Raw genomic sequence first — 17,619 nt, 5'->3', positions numbered from 1 at the left:
CAAAACAATGAAGTGAGGAGAGCATAAGCATCGAGGGGCACTTTCAACATGGATACATGGGTCTTCCCCCTGGAGAAGAACATTCCAATACACCAGAGTGCCTGATACACCCAAGCAGGCATCTGTTTTATCCAGATAAAAAATTATGAATATGATTGTGCTATGTTTTATCATCATCAGGCCTTCTAGCACCAAACAGGTGCTTGATATATATCTAATCGACTGATGTATGTGAGCTGAGTACAAATCCATTTCTGATGTCATCCATCATTCTCTCTTTTAGGGGTAAAACTTTTAGTTAAAGTATATCTTTTTTTTCCCCTAAAGTCCATGAAAGTCTTTAGCTACATCTAAAACAATTTGGCAGCATTTACTTTAAAAGTATTGAAAGCAATGAATGAACACGGCAAACAAACAAACAAAAAATCATAGACACAGGCAATAGTTTAGTGGTTACCAGAGAGTAAGGGGAGAGAGGAATAGTAGAAGAAAGTAAAGGGTGTCAAATATATGGTGATGGAAGGAGAACTGACTCTGGATGGCGAATATACAATGCAATATATAGAGGATGTATTGTAAAAATGTACACTTGAAACCTATATGATTTTACTAATACATTTAAAAAATATTTTTTTAAAGTATTTCATGAACAACTCCTACATGTAAGGTGCTCTGGTGGACATCAAGATAAGGAAGAGATAGATTCTGTGCTCAGAGGAAAAATGGGATGTCAGCTGGTATCTGACCAACATTCTATGCAAAATATTGGGCTCTTTCAGTTTCTTGTCTTATTGCTTCTACAGATAATCTCAATGAAAGACACCAGGCTCAGTTACACAGCCATGCCTTTGCAAGATGGCAAAGATAAGGCCACTTTTATGCCTCGTAAAAACCACTCATCCATGCAGGGCCTGCACGAGTGTGGCCTCCTGTCCAAAGCCAGCTCTGACCACTGTAGCCCATTCATCTTCCTTCTTTCTCAAGTCACTGTACCCATCTTTTGTTTCCATTGAGCACTTAGCACAGGGTAATATACAGTTATGTGTTTCAGATTTGTCTGTATTATTTAGCTGTGTTGGTATACCTTGAATACATGTAAAGTGTTCACCAAATACCTGCTGCATAAATCAATAATTCAAACAAGCAAGGAAGGATGGAGAGCAGCACATGGAATGAGAAAGAATTCCAGAAGAGCCCAGAACTTTGAAAAAATAAAACAGAACCCTCTGCGTAGCTAATAGACTCAGGACCCACATTCACTTATTTTATGGATGTCGAGACTGACCCCTTTGTAACAACACATACGGGAAAGCCAGCATCACTAGAAAAGACTGGCCAGGAGTATCAGGTTTATTTTCAACTGAATGCCTGGATTCAACATCTGAATGTGATAATAAAATAATAATAATAATAATAATAATAATAATAATAATAATAATAATAATTCAACCATGTTGCTCTTTCACATTCATTTGAGCCTTACAAAGACACTGAAAGAAAGGCAGGACATCTATCACTAACTTAAACTCCTGCTCCCAAGGATTCTATGGTCCAACCAGACAGAGTTACCCACTCACACCATGTGGTGCCCCCACTATTTTTACTGTCTGCCTCTGAGAAGCTGTGCATGCTATGCCATCACTGACTGACATGCCTCCCTGCTACCATGTTAGACTGTTAGTCAGAGAGAGGTAGGGGTCATGCCTTATTCACCTTTATGTATCAGTGGTTATACCATGCCTGGCACATAACAGGTGAACGCACAAACCTCTTTCATAGTAAATGAAACCCCGTCTTAGAGAAGTTAAGTTTTGGTTAGAGGAACTAGGACTTAATTTTTCTGATGTCTAGCTGAACTCTCCCTCCACAGAATCATGGTACCTAGTTTAAAATGAAGATTCCACCATGTTTGTGTTTCTCCCACAAATTCCTATAGGTAGAGAAATTGAGAAAAATAGAGTAGGTGGCCCCAAATTTATAGAAATGGGGTCAAGTGAAGCACATTCCTGTAATCACATCCCCAGTAGCTGCGCATCTGTAGGGAGGCACTGTCTGGCACACCACACCACACTACAGGTAACCTTGCTATTTAGTTGTGAGTCCATAATCTTACAACCCATATAAAAATAATTTTTGAATGAACTTCTGGTGATTTCCAAAAAAGCTTTGAGGGGCTTGGAAATGTTTTGGCCCATTTCAATCTAATTCAGCAAATATTTATTGAACATAGGCACTATAAACTACATATCTCTTTGTGTCCAGTAAATGAAGTGTGTGTGTCTGTGTGTGATATTTCTACATATACTGTATTAATACTCAAAATAGTTGATAAGGGCCAGCCGAGTGGCTCAGTTGGTTAAGAGCTAGCTCAAGAGTGTAAGCTCTGAGCAACAGCGGTTCGAGTCCCATCCCAAGCTGAGCTGCCACTGAGCTGCCAACAGGTGGCAGGATGGCTCAGCTAAAAAACAATAGTTGATAAAGTAGTTAAGGAGATATATTTGCATTCTTAGTTGATAAGATTAAGATATTAACACTTTGTTCTACAAAGCGGCTACTACAGCAACTATATGGAAAACAAGGATGTCGTCTCTGATTTAGCTGATGGCAAGTTTATGCTATACCACACCAACTCTACACCAACTCTCACCATATTTATCCAAAATGCGCCTTCACTCCATGGGTAAGTACTAACTACTATGTGTGCCCAACTCTGCACCCGAAAAATAGGCAACACTATTCCTCATCACTCTCAGTCCCTTTCTTTCTTTACCAGCTCAGTGAATAAAACAATACTGACTCTACACCATTAAATTACAGAGCACACACAACCACATCCAATTCTTCAAGCAGCAAAAATGGGTAACTGCTGACCATCCAAAAAGACATAGTGGTACACCACGTAAAGGGGGAAATTGGGATGAAGGCTAAAGCTCTACAAGTTGAGAAATGGGCAAGATTAACAGGGGTAGAAATGGAACAGTGAGGCTTTCTGGAGAGATACATCTTGAGCTAGGCCTTTGGAGATAAGTGGTGTGGACAGGAGAGAAGATGGACAGAGATCTTACTGGGTGGAGGAGACAATAACGACGAAGGTATCAACATGGCCAAAGTCTTGAGCTCAGCTTGTGGGGGAGCTTTGCAGAGGAAGGAGGTTTCTGATGACTGTTACTGTCCAAAAGGAGGTGGAAATTGTCTATTTATTCATTTATTTCTCTTTCTATCCATCCATCCATCCATCCATCTGTAGATAGTTCTATCTCTATCCATATGTACATTTATATCGGTGAGGGCTAGAGAAAGGAAAGGTTATGTGAGGACCAGACTGTCCCACTGAGAAGGACATATCCATGTATTTTATTGCAAGGATTGAGTTTTCCATGTAGTTTTAAGGAATGGGTCACTCTCCTTCCCATGGCAGCTGTCTGAGGGCCAGATGCTCAGACTGAAGATAGGTGTTTCCCAATTAAATACAGAAGAGATTTTGGTTGGAGCCTTCTATAACCCAGTTGTTTGCCCTGATTCCAATCTTAGCAAACAGGGCCCCAAATTCCTTCAACTAAAACCCAGCATGATCGTGCCGTCCTTTGCTGCAAACTCTAGAGACAGGCCAGGGAAAAATCATGAAGGTCACATTGACACTGTGGGAGTCCCAGTCCTCCAGAGAAATGATCAGTCCTTCCATCCCAGAGGATGGCGGTAGTGGCAGGATGCCATCCACCACAGCTCCTGTTGGTACCCACCCTTGGGAGAAGCATGGCTCCTCTCACCTCGTGCTCTCCCTAACAGAGAAAGAACAAGAGATCAGCTGCTGATCTCCTCATCCAAGCCTGTTCCACCTCCTGCCTCTCTTGTCTCTGGTTTTGCTTTTTCAGCTCTTCAGTTTGACTGATGGGAGAAAAATTAAATTGAATTCTCTGCCTCGAGGCTGATTCAGACGAACAGAGAACAGGCTCCTATTCATTAAGGGCCCTGGGTTAGCTACCTAGTCTCTCAATCTACAGGAAGTTGCTGAGTCTGAAACAAATTTTATTTGACCAAGAGCTGGATCTTTGCAGCCTCTCAATTCATACGTTTGCTCATCCTTTTCTTCATTCATTCATTCATTCATTCACTAAAATGTATCAAGCAACTGCTAGGCTTTAAGCACTGAACTAAGAAAGCATATAGACAACCATCCAATAGTAAGTGTTAGAAGAGTACTGAATGATACGAAAATGTTCATGATATTTATTTTAAAATATATAACAAAACATGCATATATTGACACCAACTTTATTTAAAGTAGTATTGCAAAAACTTGAAACATATTAGAAAAAATATGCCAAAATATTAGCAGTTGTTATTGCTGAATTGTGGGATTATGGGTAACTTTTATACTTTTTAAAGCTTACGATCATTTTCAGATGTTTTTACAATGGATATGTGTTATATTTTAATAGTGATACAAGCCCATATTTTTTAACTTATACTTTAATAATCATTTTCTAATTATAATACATACATTATATTTACCTCTTAGACTACCTTTTAAAAGGCCAAGAATTCCAATTCCAATTCTTTTCATGAGAGAACTGGAATTAAACAAGGCAATGTGGGGTCTTCCACAAAATCTTATTTCACAGAGATGATTGTGGATAGTGGGGCATCCTTCCTTGGACAGGCAGTGGATTAGCTCACATAGTTTTTATACTGTCCTGCCTGGCTTCAATCACACAGGTTTCATGCCACATTAAAATAAAGTGTACTTTCCAAACAATAAATGTCTTTGAAAACATTTTTTTTAATACAAAGTAACATGTACGAGACCATGTTCTCCTCCATATCCTACCTCATGATGCCCCCTCCCTGTCTAGACGTCATTCCTGGACTTTGGTTAGAGAGCAACCCAGATCCTCTCCTTCCCCTTCTCCACTGTATGCCATGGTCTCATATCTCTTAACAAGCACATACTCAGTAGAAACACACACACACACAGCCCTAAATGAATCATCAGAACAGCTGGCAAATATGAAAGAACATGCTCTTTTCCTTATTGATTCAGTTATTAGTTCCCTAATTACATCAGCCTGCCAGGGAAAAGCATCTGATAGCTGAAGAACTAAAGAGGCAATTTAATCAATGTAATAATATTCCACAGGAAGAACAAGTTGTATCTGAAAAGCTAAAGTTCAAAGAATAATATGATTGCAGTTAAGAGGATATGGGATGAATGGTGTCCACCAAAATGATATGTTAAGATACCCCCAGTATCTTAGAAAGTGACCTTATTTAAAAATAAGGTCTTTGCAGAGGTAATCAAGTTAAAATGAGATCAAAGTGGGCCCTCATCCAACATGGCTGACATTCTCTTAAGGAGAAATGTGGACACATAGACAGGCACAGAGGGAAGGCCACGTGAAGACAGTGGGTTGCAGTGATGTATCCACAAGCCAAGGGATGTCAAAGAGTGCTGGAATATCATTAAAAGCCAGGAGAAAGGGAAGAAAGGGGTCTCCTATAGGTTTCAGCGGGAGAATGATCTTGCCAATGCATTTATTTTGGATTCCTAGCCTCCGGTATTGTGGCACAATAAATTCCTGTTGTTCTAAGTCACCCAATTCATGGTATGTTGTTACAGCAGACCTAGGAAACTAATATAAACATCTTACACTGACCATCAGAAGTAATAATGATAGGTCTTGCTACATTACTCTGCTGCTTTTCTTCACTCCTAGGCATTTAGTTATAAGGCACAGTCTGGTTTAGGGCCAGACTTTTGAATCTGTGGTTAAAAGCCAAACTCTCATTTGCCAGTATTTCTCTATCCTATGTGTTTTCACCACACCCCTAAGGATATTTTTTAAGAATAAATGTGGGGCCGACCAAGTGGCTCAGTTGGTTAAGAGCTAGCTCAAGAGTGCGAGCTCTGAGCAACAGCAGTTCAAGTCCCATCCTAAGCTGAGCTGCCACTGAGCTGCCACCAGGTGGCAGGATGGCTCAGCTAAAAACAAAAAAAGTAAGAATAAATGTGAATTCATAATAACTATATGGCAGCAACCGGACATAATCAGAAAAGGCAACAAAATGCACATTTTTATGGCAGCTTTTGGTGTCCCAGCCAGGTTCCCTAGAGCCAGCAGGTCTCCCAGGTGGAGGGAAAGATGGTTTGGAATGCATTTCTCTAAAAGCTGCCCCCTGTAGGCAAATTCAAACTTACTGTATAACTGCCCTGGTGTTTTGTTTTGTTTTGTTTTTTTCCAAAACCTGTGGAGTTTAGGTAGCATTCTGCTGAATTGTGGTCTGGTGATTTTGTCTTTCAAAGAAAATGAGGCTGGTTTCTCCTCAAAATAAGAAGGTCTCTGTACCAATTTCCTTGGTAGCCACAGAGGGAATGGGAGGGCTTGGCTGAGCTCTGTGGGGCTGCAGGGAGAATGCCCTGGGCTGTGGCAGTGTTTGTGGTGGGCAGGAGAGAAACCAGGGTCACAGAGCAGCAAACAGTCCTTCACAACATGTGCCTCTGGTTCCTTCCTCCGATATTCTCCAGAGAACTTCTCTCTGGATAACTGGTGGAGACAATCCCTCCCAATGTCCCTTAAAGCTCTGGGTACATCAGAGCTTCTGTCCTCAGCAGCCACCTTCTTTTGCCCCTGGAAGATACAAGGCATCTACAAAGATATTTATTTAAAAAGATATAGGCATTCACCAGTCATGCCATTATTTGTAGAAAGCAACCTTTTTCTTCCCTTCTAGAAGATTTCTAGCCACAGAGGTTTTCTCTCTCTCAGATGACTTACATCATTCATTCCTTTGTTTAACAAATATTGATCCAACTTCTATTGAGAACCAAGATCTGTTCTATGGGTTTAGGCTACATCAGTGAACCAAACACACAAAAAGCCTCTGCCCTCAGGAGCCTTACATTCCAGCGGAGATCAAGAATGCAAACGCCTTCAAGTCCATAGTGTGAGTACGTGAGGAGGCATAAGAAAAGCAGTACCAGTGTTTGCATTCTTGAGACACGGGTTCATTTTGCTGGTGCTTAACACACAAAGGAAGTTTCTTTGCTTACCCAAGAAGACTGTTATTGAAACATTGGGCACTCTAAGGCTATCTTTTATTTTCCTGCTTTTGATAGAGATACAAGTTCAAAAAAATGTTTCACTTTCCTTTCAGCTCTAAGGAAAACACAGTGCATGTGTGATAACACTTGACGTGAATGGCAGATGACATTCAACGCAGCGCTCGGCAGAAACGCAATCCACAGAGCTCACGCTCCATCTAAAAATGGGCTTAGGTGTTCCTTAGCTAAACAGGAGACCTGATCCAGTGTGGTCAGGCTTTAGAATCCTCCAAAGGAACCTGAAATTTCAGATTTTAAAAAAATTTTTTTATGGAAAGTCTCCATATGTTTGTTGTTTTTGTTTTAACCTGGGCAAACAATTTAAAAGATACTACAGGGCAAATAAGACATGTCTTGATCAAAAGGGTCAGGTGCTGCCTGAGGGCCACCAATTTGTGACCTAAATCTTAGTGTAGATGTCCAACTGTGTGAAGTGGAGAGTGGGACTAATTGACCTGGAAGTAGGATTACTAGAGATAGCAAATAAAAATACAGAATGCCCAGTTAATTTGAATTTCAGATAAAAAAATAATTTTGTGTATGTGTAAATATGTCCCAGATAACATTGGGGATTTTCATTTTTTTAATGTTATTTATCTGAAATTCAAAATTAATTGAGTGTCCTGTATTTTATCTGACAACCCTACTTTGAAATCCTCTCCCATTTCATTTCTAAGCATCTGGATCATAAGACACAACCCCTTATATTACACTTCTTTATTCTTTGACACCAAGTCGCTAAAAGAATCTCAAAATCATTATAAGTATGCCCTGTAGTCAATGAACTCAAATCGTTTCACTCAACTTACTTAGCGTTAATTGAGCACCTATCAAGTGCTAGACTTAGTGCCAGGTGTGATGACACAAAGATAAATAACACAGGGTTCCCTGACCTCCAACAACTCAAAACCTAGATGGGCAGACAGACATGCCAACAGGCAAGTGCAACACAACCCCAGGGGGCCCAGGCCAACAGAGGCAGAGGAGCACTGGGAGACCTCAAAGGAGGGAATGGTCAGTTCTGCTGAATTGGGCCCTGGGCCATGAGCTGAGTCATTACAGATGAGTAGGAGCTGGTCTGAAGGATAAGTTCCCCCAACACACTGCAGCTAACAGAGGTTTAAAAAAAAAAAGAAAAAAATCTGGTCATTAGGGAAGATGTTGGAAATGAAACAGAAACATTATCTCATCCTCCTACTAAAGTACAATTCACTTGGCCCTGGATCAGTATACATTGGTCCAACTGCCACATCTGAAAGAAGAAAGAGCAGAGGTGGAGAAGAATCCAAACAATGTCATCTAAAGGATTCGAGAGGAAGAGGAGGCAACAGCTCCACAAGAGCGTGGGTCTGAGGATGACGTGAAGACTCAGCGATGGGCTGTGATGGTCAAGGCTGTAAAAGCAGAGAGGTGTAGGTAGACATATACTTTTTTATGGAATTTTAAAACACCTTCCCTTGAAACTTAAGAGGCAAGATTACAACACCAAATGAAGAAGAATTACTTTTTAAAGTAAGTTCATAAAATTCACGACTTACAAGAAGTCAGCAAGAAAGGCACAGAATAACCTATAAACCAGCGGTTCTCAACCTTCCTAATGCCGCGACCCCTTAATACAGTTCCTCATGTTGTGGTGACCCCCAACCATAAAATTATTTTCGTTGCTACTCTATAACTGTAATTTTGCTACTGTTATGAATCGTAATGTAAATATCTTTTTGTTTTCCGATGGTCTTAGGCAACCCCTGTGAAAGGGTCATTCAACCCCCAAAGGGGTCACAACCCACAGGTTGAGAACCGCTGCTATAAACCGTATCAGACATGGCTTGAGACTCAATGCTTTTCAAACTTTCTCAGCAAAACATCTCTAACAGCCAAAGGGAAGGAAGCACCTCACCAGGACTCTGGGTGTTTGCTCATAAGCAGTCTGATATAAGGGCAAATGTTTCAAGTCTCTAATCCTTATCGCAAAATTCCATGGATATTTTGCAGACAATAAGATATCTATGCTTAAAATAGCAGATAAATTTCTTCACAAATCTTCCAAGCGAAGTGGACCCACCAGAAAGACACTCCATATCTATTATACTGCCCTTACACCACTGACCCCCAGGGGTGCACTGTTGAGCCCCAGTTTGCAGAAGAGGGGGAAGTGACACCAAGAATGGCTGATGCATAATTAGCATAATTAGAGGTGGGGTGTTATTGTTGGGGGTAATCCAAATGTATTACGTGTAGGGTGAGGACAAGCAGGGTTGTGGTCATTTCTTGGTGCTATTTCGATTGGAATCCTGGATTCCATATGAGGAGACACTCAATGGGCAGGATTTTTATTTACATCTGCTTAATTTTAAGGAACCAGGCAAAGGTAAATGTAGTTTTCGCAATGCCATGCTTACAAGAAAGTGGTCGCAATAAACCCTGCGTATGTCAACTAACATAGTAAGTCTGATTTTGCCTGACTATGCCTCCAATTTCAGAGGCTACATGTATATTTGGATACCCAAAGTCTTCTATCTCCCCAGTCCTACACCCTGCCCAGAGGTGCTGGTGACTCTAGAAGCCCATTTGGGACCACACAGCACAGATGATGCTTGCCCCCAAACTCCCCAATGCCCACCCCACAGTATGGAGTGCTTTCCACCAAATGGGCATGTAGAAACTGGCTCACAATAATGTCGGTGTCTACACTCTGTCAACGGGGTGACACTATCCTCATTTCCCCCAGCCTTTTCCTCCAGGTTTCTCTCCTTCCCCCTTCTCTTCCACGGTCTAGCCTCACATGCCTTCTTTTGGCTTCTCAAACATGCCGTGAAATCTCTAGCCTCAGGGTTTTTGCACATTTTGTCCCCACTACCTAAAATGCCCTCTCCTTCTTTCCATTCATGTATGGAACTCCTGCTCCTCTGTCAGGTGTCAGCAGAAACAGCACATCCTATGGGAAGCCCTCTTTGGTCACCTCAGGCCCCAGATACAGATAGCACCAGGTCTGCCTGGTATCAGCTCTCACAACTCACCATTCTCTTATTTCATAATCTTCATCTAGGTATGAAATTATTAAGTATTTGTATAATTATATGATCAATGTCTGTCTTCCATTCTAGGTAGTGGGGATCGCCATTTTAATAGTCCCAAATGCATAATGCAGCATCAGGTACAAGAAAATAGATGCTCAATATGCTGAATGAATACATGAATATTCCTCTTCAAGTCTTTAAAGTTCTACTCCTTCCACCTGAAAGTCTCCATTCCCTTCCCAAATTTGTCTAAATTCTATCCTTCTTTCAATATTCGTTCAAATTGTCTCCCTTCTGAAGCCATCGTTGCCCACACTTGGCCAAAAGAGGCAAGATTACACCAGGAAAACTGAAGAACTACTGTTAAAAGCAAATTCATAAAGCTTATTGCCATAAAATGGTAAGAAGGAGAGAGTATCCTATAAACAGTATCTCTCATCTCACATTTACCACCCAGTGTCCAACCAGATTCTAATGGTAGGTTTCTCTTATAAGCATTCACATTGTTTTAACTTAATTCATCCAAACAGTAATCTATTCATTCATTCATTTATGCACCAAAACTTCAGGTAATCTCTTCAAAGAGATTAGCAGCTCCCAGATGAGAGGAATTCCATCTGAAATCTTGATCCCCAAAAGAAACTGTCACTGGGCTGCCTGACAACATGGAATTGGAGAACAATAAACTTTTATAGCTGACAGTGACCTTAGAGATAATCCGGACAATTCTTTTAACACATGGAGGATTCTTTTCACACTCAGAGAACCTAAGTGACTTGTCTAGTGTCACACAGCAAATTAGTTGTGGAGCTGGAATTCAAACTCTGTTTACTGTATGGCGCTGTTCTTTTTTGTTAACTGCCTGATTAAAAAAAAAAAAAAAGCTAATGGAACCTCATAAGAATAATGGCTCAGTTGGGTGTACCACACATGAATGACAATGTACCTTGAATTTATCTAGCACTTTTATTTACAAATCAGTTTCACATTTCATTTTATCCTCTTTTATACTGAAGAGTGTTTTCTGAGCTAACAGGCACATAAAACAATCTTACAATTTACACAGTATTTACCAAAATCCATTCTTTTGTCTCCACAGCCATAGTCTCTTGACCATTTTCTGTTGCAATCAGATTCTATTCATTTTTATACATTACAATTCAGAAACGTCTCATATTTAGCAGTACCTTTTGAACATAAATGTTGGCTTTCTTTTGTGAGCTATTTGTTCTGACCCACATTCCCCTGCCCCCCTTACCTGTGTTTTCTCTCTCCTTAATGGTTTGGTTTCACATCACATCCCATTATTACTATCCACTTCGTTGCCTACTATCCTGGCCTTTCACTGTGTCCAATTTGTCCTTAACTTTTTTCCAAGTGCAGATCTGTTTTTTCCTTCCCAAAGGCCTGAATCTAAAAAGAAGTGGGAAGAACTTAAATCTCTTAGTTTTAGGTCGTTTGTTTAATTTAAATTACTATCTCTAAGTATCAAAACAATAACACCTGACTTTAATTTGGTAGCTATGAAGGCTTTACTATCCTTACCACATGAAACACCATTTGAAACAGTTCAAACACCATTTGAAATATGCTCATCTTTGCAGTATTAATATATGACCAGAAAATCTGAATTAATTCAAACTCAAGATATTAAAGAATAAATAGTGTGTACTTCAAAGGCTAATCTTTCAGAGGAAAAAAAGAAAAAGAAAAAGCAACTAACATTGATGGAAGATTTTCCCAGACAGGCATTTTAATATATGTTGCCTAGCTGAATTGATGCAAAGTAAACATGGTTTGGTGGTCATTTCTGTCCATGCTTCCTGGAGGAAAACATGGAGGCCCTATGGTTTTAGAAACTTGTTCAAGTTCTCAAAGCAAATTCCAGGACATCTGATTCCAAAAATCAGTGTTCATTCAAAAATATCTGGCTGCCATTGAGAAATGAATGCTTTCAAGGAAACACCCTGAATTGTGAGGGAGCTTAAACTATGTCCCAGGAGAAAATTTATAGAAACTTGGGGTTGTTGGCACAGAAAACTGACCAATGTGCAAAGAAATTTATAATTGTTTTCAAATGTGGGAAAATGTTGTTCTGTGGAAAGACAATGAAACTTTCTTCTGGGCTGCATCTGATGGTAAAGTAGGACCAAACGGTCAAATCTAGATGGCAATGAATGGTGGCTTGATGTAAGAAATAATATTTTAATGGAAAGAACTCCCTGAGGCTGGGAGAAGCTGTCTTGCATGGCAGCCAGTTCTTCAGGTGGTTAGGGGATGTGTTTCAGTATTAGATGAGCACTTGGATCAGGAAATGAAAACGTCAGATGGGGTTTTTAAACCAATGAGTTCTTATGTCCCTTAAGATTTTGGATTCTTCATCCAAGAGCAATAATCCTAGGACTAAACCCAAGGGAGTGTTCACTATTGATGTTCCTTAAAGATTTGTAAAAGCTCTAAAACTTTTTTTAAAAGGCTCTCAAATGTTGTCGGAAAGGCCCAGGACTCAGTGTAGCAGGCTTTGGTGGATTAAGTCAGCCTCCTGGTATCTACAACTTTGGTAAAGGGATTTTCAGCTCCTTCCTTCAAGAGCTAGAATTGATTTTCTCACCCCTTAAATTGAGCTTGCCTTTGTTCCTTGTTTTGGCATCAGAATGCAGTGGAAATGACAGTGTTCCAGCTCTGAGTGCAGTCCCCAAGAAGCCTTAGACACTTCCAATTGTTTGGAATGCTATCATCCTGAGGTGAACAATCCTGTGCTAGCCAGATGGAGGATGAAAGATCACATGGACGAGAACCCAGGTATCCCAGTGTGGACCATCTCAGACAATGACGTAGCCAGCTGAGCTCCAAACATAAGAGAGAGCACAGCCAGATCAGCAGAGCTGCCCACTCAACCATAGCTGACCATAGACACATAAATGAAACTCGCAGAGACCAGAATAATCGCCCCCCCTAAACCACAGAGCTGTGAACTATAATGACTATTTACTGTGTTAAGTCTCTGAGTTTAGGGAGAGTTGGTTACACAACATTAGCTAGGGATACACAGACCTAGAGTCAAGTCTAGCTCTATCAATGACCTCACAGGGTAATTCTGAGGAAGACTTTAAATTCCTAAGTCTCAATTGTCTTATGTAAGCACGATGAAAGGCTGTCTCCAGAATAGTGGCTCTCAAATTTCAAAAGTATTCAGATGCCTTCTTAAACATGTGCATCACAAGCACACCTCCAGAAATCCTGATTCCAGAGGTCAAACAGGTCAAGCACAGAGCCCAGAAGTCTGCATTGTAACAAGATAGCAGGTGATTCTAATGTGAATGCTGAGGCACCGCCCATTGAGAGGCTCTGTCCCAGACAATTAGGGGAGCTTAGGCATTTATAACTATGCTTATTCCCTGCCTTCAGTCAACCTCTACTTCCAGCACAGATAGATGATGTCCAGCTGAATGTTTGGAGTTCCTTAGAGATGGGAGTACCACAAGCTTGCTCCAGGGCCCATTAGAGAACAGTGACTTGACCTTAAGTCTGACACTGTTGGACTCCTGGGAACCCACTCCTTGCTCCATCACAGAAGCCATGGTCTCTTGACAAGGAAAATGGGCAGACTGTTTCGACTCCAAATTATTCCATCCACCTGCCAATGCTGGAGCACAATTAAATAGCAAAAAGCACAGCTTCAGCTAAAATGCACAGTAACAGCTGGACGGTGTTCCCTGAAAGCACGGTGCATTTATTACACAGATAATGAGGCTTCCCTCTAGGTACAAAAGTGTTATGGTCTGAGCATTAAGCGGAGGGGACTTACCACGGCCTGGCCAGCACTTACCCAAAGCCCTCACACAGCGCTGATCCCTGGGTTCTAAACTGAGTTGAGGAGGGAGCTGGGGTGGGAATAGGAAGACAGCGAGGACTCTGAGGCTCTTCTGTCCATGACTTTAATAATCCAAATAAGTGGCTCTAATCTTGACATTGGAATTTCTTGGGAGCTTTCAACACCACTGATACCTGTGCTCATCTCAGAAAATTAAATCAGAGTCTCTGTGAATAGACTACCTGGGCATAGGTATCTTTAAAACTCCCAGGTGATTCTAATATGCAGACAGGGCTGAGTACTGTTGGTCTAAAGCAGAGGTTGGCAAACTGTGCTCTGTTCTTGTGAAGAAAGTGTGATTGGGACAGAGTCATACTCACTCAGGGTTGAGTTGTTGCAACAGAGATTGTATGTATGGCTGGCAAAACCTAGTATATTTACCACTCAGTCGTTTACAGAAAGTTTGCCTACGTCTGCTCTTAAGTATTGATTTTTAGTACCAGTGAAGGTACCCCGACAGGAGTTTTATCCTGAGTGCCTCCTGGCTTGGTTTCACATCCTTTTGACCTATTTTTCCAATAGCAGGAGCCCCAGGTATATCATAATAAGAACACATCTAACAAGTACTTATTAGGTATCAGGCACTAGGTTAAGTGGTTTGCATCACCTCATTTAGTCCCTGCAACTACCCTGTAGAGAAATTCTGATTATCTTCATTTCATGGAACAGAAGACAAAAATTTGGAGAGGACTAAGGACTAAGTCTTGACAGAAAACACAGAGTAAGTGTGGAGGTCAGATGCAAACCAGGCTGCCTGATTCCACGACCCACGTGCTCAATAACCACACAGCCAAGATTCACAACATGGAAACATGGAGACTCTGAGCCAGGCTGTAGTGTGAGCTTGGGCAGGCCACGTCAAGGGGTGGGGGTGGGAGAGGGTCTCTAAGGCTCTCTGCTCTGCAGAGCTGTGGTAAGAACAGGAATAGCATGGCGCCTAGTACAATGAACATGTCTGGCAGACTGAAACGATTATTTTGTCAGATTTTTTTCTTGAGACACTCTTGACTCCATTTCACTAATGTTTTTCATCCATTTAATCACTCATTAGTTGGGTGAGCACCTTCCATGACCAGGCATGGTTCCAGGTGCTTAGGATATGGCAGAGAACAAGATGCTGGAAAACAGTTTGCCAACCCATGACTTCCTGGAGTTTACATGGTAGTGGGGGAAATGGGCAATAAACAAACAGGTATTTATATATACATAAATAAGAAAACATGTGTGTGTATTTATTTACAGTTGATTCTCATTATTCACAGTAGCAAGGTTCTTTGAAGTCACAGCAAACACTGACTTAGCAAATACTAAACCATTGCCTCTAGGGGAAATACAAGGTTAGCTCCCTCGGAGTCTCGGGTCACAACATTTTCATCAAACAATCAATACACAACCTTGTTTTAGGTGTGCTTCTGTTTAAAGACACCTTGTTGAATGTCTATTGTTCATTTATTAACACTGACCTCATGCCTGCAGGCTGCTTAACTAACTCATGCATTTCCTACCTGATGCATAGAGCGGCCTTCTCATACTTTAGGAACACTGGACGGACCCTCAGCACTATAACTTGGGGGCCATTTCTCACAGGGTAACAAAGAAAAGCACAGAGTCATAAAAAACATGGCACAAAGTAGACCACAAAAGGGACAATGGCTTACAGTAAGGGAACTAAAACAAGAAGGCAGAGCACCCCTTTGTTGAGCCTCAGCTGAGAACATGCACATTGGCCAACTCAAGTTTTTTACCATTCTGCTCACGTCCTTGGAGGGCCATGAAAACATCTGGAATATTGACAAACTTTAGCGAGCAGGTAAATTCACGAATACAGAATCTTCCAATAATGAAGTTGACTGCATAATGCCATGCAGAGATAACGGCTCAGCAGAAAATGAAAGCAGGATAAGGGGACAGAGCACGACAAGCGGTACTGTTGAATCTTTGTGAGGGCAGTCGGGGAAGACCTCTCTGAATAGCTGACCTATGGGCAGAAGCCTGAATGAAATGAAAGAGCAGGTGGGGTGAACATCTGGAGAAGAGTGACCTAGGATGGAAGAGGAGCCTGAAATGGTAGCCTGGCCATGGGGAACGTATTAGAGGGACACTCCAGGCCAGTGTAGCCAGAGCAGTGTGCAAGAGAAAGAAACAGTGGGAGTTGAAGTTAGAGAGAAAATCAGGAACAACATTATGTGAAATGCATGTCTGCCCCAGACAGGTCCTTGGATTTCCTTCTGTGCATGACAGAAATGTACAGAGGTGTTCGTGGAGAAGGCTGCCATGATCTGATTTAAGTTTTAAATCTGCTGTATGAAGAACAGATAGCAAGACAACCAAGAAAAACAGAAAGTCCAGAGAAGAGATGGCTGAGGTGGTCCAGGGAGGAGGGCTGTGGTGGCTTGATGCAGCATGTGAGTCGGGGAGCTGGGGTAGTGGAGGGGTTTGCAAAATATACAGGAGGCAACGCCAGTAAGGTTTGGTAATGGGTGGCTGTGAAGCCTCAGCGTGAAAGAGGAGATATCACGGAGAACTCTGAGATTTTAGACTCTGTCAACTGATCAGGGCATGTTTTGAAGGTGGAAGGGACAAGATTTGCTGCTGTATTGGAGTGGGCTTTGAGAGAGAGTGACCACTCCAAGATTGTGAGCCTGTGGAAAGGGGCGTCATTTACTGCAAATCAAACCTGGGAAAGGAATGAGTTTGTGGGAGTTTCATGAGTCACATGCATTAACTTGCTCTTCTTCATGTGTGTGTGTGTGTGTGTGTGTGTGTGTGTGTGTGTGTGTGTGTGTGTGTGCGTGCGACAGACAGAGAGTCAGAGAAGAGAGAAAAGTATAATGAAGTAATAGGAACTTGTTAAATATTCATAAATTACTTATTCTGTATGCTCTGCTAAGTCTAGGGGATCAGGCAGAAACAAAACTCCCTGGAGGAGCTTGAGATCTAATGGGAAAAACCGACAAGAAAACAGGTGATTATTAAAAAGAATCTTAATACATATTCTGAAGCCAGAGAGTACCAGGCAATGCCCAAGGCTGCACAGAAAAAAAAAAAAAAAGCAAAAAACATTGGAATGAGATCCCAAAATCCTAATCTGTAGAAACTCTAGTTTCTACAGAGAAAACCCTAAAAGAGGATGATGTTGCTGGTCTCAGAAACACAGTCACGAGTTTTCAACTCAGGTAGTTCAACTGATGGTTCAATTGCTACTAGAATCTCCTTGGGAAAAGGCTTAGGAGAAACCTCATCGGTCAGACCAGTGGCCACGGTAACATTATGGTGCCACATAAACCTCTCCTTGTTCGGAGAACAGCCCACAGATAGTAGGACCAGCATCCCATAGTCATTTACTCCCCACTGAACTTGCCTGCAGATGTGTGTGTTGCTTTTTAACTGTAACCAAGAGCAATTCTTGGGGAGAGACGCCAACAAAACTAAAAGCCCTCAGCCAAAGGGATTGCCTCCACAAACAAAGCACAAATTCCTCCAAGGTTTGAGCAAGGGGAAAAAAAAAAATAGCTCTCTTGAGGAAAACCCCTGTTGAGGGCAGGATACTTTTTCCTCTGAATTTGTTTCTACTCTTCTCCCGGGGTCCCAGTGCTGAGAAAGACGCAACTGAAAAATAAGACACAATT

The 17,619-nt window shown here is 41.4% G+C and overlaps 1 protein-coding gene across 1 annotated transcript in view; it reads right to left on the bottom strand.

The window, feature by feature from the left end:
- SORCS3 (sortilin related VPS10 domain containing receptor 3) overlaps positions 1–17,619 on the bottom strand; it is a gene marked incomplete at its 3' end in the record, with an annotated part of 397,797 nt that overhangs the window by 41,161 nt on the left and 339,017 nt on the right. The gene's annotated exons all lie outside the window — the stretch shown is intronic.

Source organism: Hipposideros armiger, unplaced genomic scaffold (genome assembly GCF_001890085.2).
Source record: "Hipposideros armiger isolate ML-2016 unplaced genomic scaffold, ASM189008v1 scaffold_28, whole genome shotgun sequence".
NCBI lineage: Eukaryota > Metazoa > Chordata > Mammalia > Chiroptera > Hipposideridae > Hipposideros > Hipposideros armiger.
Note: the sequence above shows the minus strand (reverse complement) of the source record. Positions and strands in the feature narration are given on the sequence as shown.